Source organism: Akebia trifoliata, chromosome 13 (assembly GCF_017979445.1).
Source record: "Akebia trifoliata isolate Shusen 1 chromosome 13, ASM1797944v1, whole genome shotgun sequence".
NCBI classification, from domain to species: Eukaryota; Viridiplantae; Streptophyta; class Magnoliopsida; order Ranunculales; family Lardizabalaceae; genus Akebia; species Akebia trifoliata.
Genome location: NC_141387.1, coordinates 21,553,952 through 21,560,118, shown reverse-complemented (window position 1 = coordinate 21,560,118; position 6,167 = coordinate 21,553,952). Strand labels below are relative to the sequence as shown.

The 6,167-nt window shown below is 33.2% G+C and overlaps 1 non-coding gene across 1 annotated transcript; it reads left to right on the top strand.

Moving 5' to 3' along the window:
* The first annotated feature begins 554 nt into the window (after positions 1-554).
* TRNAS-GCU (transfer RNA serine (anticodon GCU)) lies at positions 555-642 on the top strand. The gene has a single exon. It is a non-coding gene; the product is annotated as a tRNA-Ser (tRNA).
* The last annotated feature ends 5,525 nt before the right edge of the window (positions 643-6,167 follow it).

Here is a 6,167-nt window from a genome sequence, read left to right as displayed (position 1 = left end):
GCTAGGGGAGTTATTTAGTGACAGGCCCGACCCGAAAGAGCCATTGAAGATTGAAGTCAGAACATAAAAATAAATTGTGCAAAAATCCATAGCTTCATTTTTATTTCTTTTTTTTTTCTTCCAAATCTAGAAAAGGAAGAAAAAAGTAAAAGGAAGAATAATTAAGAAATGATAGTTCTATACAATATCTCATAGGAATAGAAAGAGCCCCTGTTCCTATTGTTGTTGCTTTAATATTTCAAAAATTTTTGATTTCAAATCAGATACATTTGATCTATGATTCGTTAGAACAAAACAAGAAATGGCCCGGCTAGGGACTAGGTTAGTCCCTAGCCAGGTCGGGAATAAAAGGACCTTTCGGACGAAATCAAAGAGGTTTTCTTTAACTCTTTTTTTTTCTGTTGGAAATATCTCCGTTATCTGAATGGAATAAGAATTGCTGATAAAATTTGTATCTTATCCATTTTATCTATAGAATATAGAAAGAATATAGAATAACGAAAGACCTTTTCCTTACTTCATGTGTAACATAGTAATTATCCTTTTTTCAATTGGGAGAGATGGCTGAGTGGACTAAAGCGGCGGATTGCTAATCTGTTGTACGAGTTATTCGTACCGAGGGTTCGAATCCCTCTCTTTCCATTTCCTCTGATGACTTGATATTTTTCTTTCGAATTTCAAAAAGAAATATTGAGCCCTTTTGATTTTCTCTATTCCAGACATTTAACTATGAGAAAATGTCTGGAATAGAGAAAATCAAAAGATAAGCAAATTAAGAAATAAATCAAACAAGAAAACGAGAAAAATCCCTTATTTTTTTTTATTCCTCACGTCCGGGATTACGTCCTGGATCATTAGATAGGAATCCGAAAATGAAGAGAGAAACAAAGAAAATAACTACTGTGTAAACGAAGAGTTTGAGAGTAAGCATTACACAATCTCCAAGATCTTTTTTTGGAAAAAGGGGAATAGATTATCCATTTTATACCACATATTCTATTTCTATTTTTACATCAAAAAGTGGTTTTTGAAAAAGAAAGGAATTTGCAGAAATTCATTTGTAATAAGATTATTTCGGTACAAAAATTATCTTTCATATCCACAATTCGTTATTGTGGGGACCCTATTAGGGTTCTTGTTCACTATGAAGTAGAAGGTCAGAATCAGGAAATGAGGTGATCCAGATTCATCGCGACTATCCAAGAATTTTTATGTTTGAATCTTTTTTTTATCGAAAACATCATGAATGTTTATAGGACAAAAGATCTCATCGAAAACTTACAGCAGCTTGCCAAACAAGGGCTAAGAGAAAAAAGAGCACAGGTATGACTGGCATAACATCTACGATTGGATTGAAAAAAGCATAAGCCTCGGGCAATTTGGCAAAGAAAAAAGTACTCGAATGAAGGGCAGAATTAAGACAGATACAGATCAAACTAAAGATATTAAGCATAACAAACATTTCATTCTTGGACATAATTTCATTTTGATTGAGGTATTGATCTAAGGGGAAAAAGAAATGAAAATTAAATCAAAGTAGACAAAAAAAATCCTTATTTTTTCTTTGACTCACCCAATCCAAAACCTTTCAATTCTCAAATGAGAATAGAAGGAATCATACTTTCATACAATATCTTAATTGAATTATATGTAATGATCAATAAATTCAGTTTATTTCTACAACTTTACGTATCAAATCCTAGCAACAATCTAACCTATTTCATAGATATTTGGGCAGGAATTGACGAAAAACCAATACCGGTATTAGTGTTTATTAGTATTAATGTTGAATAGAAATCTAAATGGGGCGTGGCCAAGCGGTAAGGCATCGGGTTTTGGTCCCGCGACTCGGAGGTTCGAATCCTTCCGTCCCAGAGCAGTCCGATTCTATACAGAATAAAGATTGTTCTCTCTAACACTCTTCTGTTTAAGAGTGTAATGTTGAATACAATGTGATCATTGTTTATGATTGCTAATGATTCTTTTCTGAATCAGATCTTTCTCTCTCACAAACCGAATCGAGTGCAAATGACATGCAGATGTAACTAAATCCATTTGTGATCCAGGTAGGATGGGAACATAGATCAATGCATAATTCAAAAAGAAAATCAATCAGATGGGCCATTCAGTGTATGCCCATGCCCGTCTCGATCATATTCATATTGAAGCTAGTTACTTATCGAAACTTTACGTGCCATATCTATTTGAATTATCAATGCTGTATTCTGAATCGAAATGCGAACGACAAGCCTCTGGATTCCCTATCTATAATAAAGTCAATTCTAGATTCCCTATCTAAAGAAGAACTCGTCCATTCGTGTTCCTTATAACTTTATAAAAAATTCAAATAAATTATAAAATATATTATAAATGAAATTGGTTCATTCATACAGGTAGTTAATCAAATTGAATCTTTGCTGAGACTTCTCCAGATAAATGAAATAGAAATACCTACTATTTATATAGTATAGATAGTCTAGAAAAATAAAAATAGAAATTACTATGTACCGATTGAGCCAATGACTATTCATGATTCCATATTGAATCAATTCCATACCGGTTCCAAACTAGAGGAATGTTATGGTAAAACTTCGTTTAAAACGATGTGGTAGAAAGCAACGTGCGACTTGAAGGACATGATCAGTCGTGGATTATTACATCCGCCATTTGATTATATATATAATATAGGATATAGGAATGAAGGTGCTCTTGGCTCGACATAGTTTGTTCTGTTCTACTAGAACGTCCATTTTGTTGGGTTATAATGGAAATAGTACATGATGAAGCTCGAGCAGAAAGTATTGATTCATTTCTCAGAGGCAAGAATCTAGGGTTAGTGTCAATCAATAAGTTGGAACAACTTCGTAAGTATATCTTCGATATAGAAATCGAAAGGATTCAATTCGAACAAAAGTTGCAAATCCAAAAGTAAATAAATTATGTTGGAATTGGTAAAACTTTTTCGATCAAAAGTGTATCACACGGGAATCTATCGTTCGTATGATTTTTCGATAGAAAGAAATCACAAAAGGTATGTTGCTGCCATTTTGAAACGATTAAGGATCACCGAAGTAATGTCTAAACCCAATGATTCAAAGAAAAGATAAAGGATCCCGGAACAAGAAAACGCCATTTTCAATTGTCTCAACAACTGGATCAGAATGAGGAATCAAAAAATTTGATTCTAAACGAGACAAACAAAAGGGGTTCGAGACAGCTCAATAAATGAAATGCCTGGGCCTAAGGATTTTCCTTTGAACTCTTTTGGAATTATCTAACTTGAGTTATGAGTACGGATGATTTTTGATTTTTCAGGGAGTAAGAAGAAAAAACGAATCAAATCATAGTCTAATCGATTTGATGATTTTTTGGATCTATTTGTCACTATATACATAAATTATACAAAAATTCGAATCATTCTTTCTTGAGCCGTACGAGGAGAAAACCTCCTATACGTTTCTAGGGGGGGCATTGTTCATCTACATCTATCCCAATGAGTCATCTATCGAATCGTTGCAATTGATGTTCGATCCCGAAGAGAAGGAAGAGATCTTCGGAAAGTGGGCTTTTACGATCCGATAAAGAATCAAACTTATTCAAATGTTCCCGCTATTCTATATTTCCTTGAAAAAGGCGCTCAACCTACAGGAACCGTTCATGATATTTCAAAGAAGGCAGAGGTCTTTAAGGAACTTCGCATTAATCAAATTAAATTCAATTAATTACATTACTAAAATAAAAAAGAAAAGAAAGAGGGGGTAGCCCCTATGCTCGTTTTGTGTAATTTTTTCTTCACTATTCCCCGTTTTTTTTTTCTTGCTCTATTCTTATTTCTTATTTTCTATTCTATTAGTCTCTCATATGATCCCATATTATATATTTGACTAATATAAAAATAACATAACAAATAACGACAAAAATTTCTTCTACTTCTATGTGATTATGTGATATGAGACGGATAGAAAAAAGATCAAATGAATAGATACACTAGCAAGATCTATGAACTAACAGGATCTATTAGATTATGGGATTACCCTCAATCGGGTAGTTTTTGTTGAGACTCCATCAACAAAAAAGGAGTCAAGCTTGCTTATTGTACCTTGATTGATATTGAATAAACCCGAGATTTTCTTCTTCCGTATTGTTATTTTGCTGTTTCATCCACACTTTTTTTTTATTTATGTGGATCATCTATGTAGTGCCAATCCAACACAGGTCCTTTTTTTTTCTGTATTATTAAATTGCATTTCTTTTGGTTTCTTAACGTTCATATTGACAATAGTGTATTGATCAAATATAATTCGATCGTAGATAAATAGATCTATTTATCTACGTCCTATAAGTTTCGTTTTTTACTTTACTTCATGCAACTGATGGGTTCGTTGGATTCGATGTGACACAAGAAGTCTCTTTTGAATGCAAAAAAAATATATGGATAAATTAAATAAAGAAAATTTCTAGCCCGTCCTTTTTTTTTTTTCTTTATTTATCTGATAATGTATTTTATTTTGTATCTGATCTGTTCGTTTTTAGGTTAATAATCAAGCATAAAAATTTTTTTTATTGGGTTGCTAGGTCAATGTTTTGATGGGGTCGTGAAATCCAACCTCGTTAGTTATTTTTTTTTTTTTTGATTCCGATTGTATCTACACACCTCATATCTACACACCATAATTACATTATTCGGGTTGCTAACTCAACGGTAGAGTACTCGGCTTTTAAGTGCGGCTAGAATCTTTTACACATTTGGATGAAGGAACGGATTCGTCCATACCGTTGGTAGAGTTTGTAAGACTACGACTGATCCTGAAAGGGAATGAATGGAAAAAACAGCATGTCGTATCAATGGAGAACTATGAAAATACTTCATCCTCACCGGATCGGTACAAAATCTTCAAAATATTGTTTGATTTCTTAGAGCGGGACAAAAAAAGAAATTCATGGTTAGGTCGAGCGAATAAATGGATAGAGCCCTACGGCTCCAATTATAGGGAAACAAAAAACAACGAGCTTCTGTGCTTAAATCGAATGATTACCCGATCTAATTAGACGTTAAAAATAGATTAGTGCCTGATGCGGGAAAAGGTTCTCCCATAAGTGGATTATCGATTTTTTTCTGAATCCTAACTATAGCTCTATTCTGGAGTGGAAACGAATGTGTAGAAGAAACGGTATATTGATAATGATAATTTATTCCAAAGTCAAAAGAGCGATCGGGTTGCAAAAATAAAGGATTTCTAACCATCTAGGTATCCTATAATGAACACAAATTGGATGGAAAAAGAGAGAATCCGTTCATTAGCCTATCTGTCTACGAGGTATCTATGCTTTTCTTACTATATACCTTATACCTTGTTTTGACTGTATCGCACTATGTATTATTTGATAACCCATGAAATCCCCTGTCTGTGGTTCAAATCTAATTTCAAATGAAGGAATTACAAAGATATTTAGACATAGATAGATCTCGACAACAAGACTTCCTATATCCACTTCTCTTTCAGGAGTATATTTATGCACTTGCTCATAAGCATGGTTTAAATAGATCGATTCTTGTGGAAAATTTCCATTTAGGTTATGACAAAAAATCCAGTTCACTAATTGTGAAACGTTTAATTACTCGAATGTATCAACAGAATCATTTGATTATTTCGGCTAATGATTCTAACCAAAATCCATTTGTTGGGCACAAGAATAATTTTGATTATCAAATGATATCAGAGGGGTTTGCAATCATTGTGGAAATTCCATTCTCGCTGCGATTAGTATCTTCCCTAGAAGGGAAAGAAATATTCAAATCTCATAATTTACGATCAATTCATTCAATATTTCCCTTTTTAGAGGACAAATTCTCACATTTAAATAATGTATTAGATATACTAATACCTTACCCCATCCATCTTGAACTCTTGGTTCAAACCCTTCGTTGTTGGATACACGATGCCCACTTTTTGCATTTATTGCGATTCTTTCTCTACGAGTATTGTAAGTGGGATAGTCTTATTACTCAAAAAAAATCCATTTCTTTTTTTTCAAAAGAGAATCGCAGATTATTCTTGTTCCTATATAATGCTCATGTATATAAATGCGAATCCATATTCGTTTTTTTCCTTAAACAGTCTTCTCATTTACGATCAACCTCTTCTACAGCCTTTCTTGAGCGAACA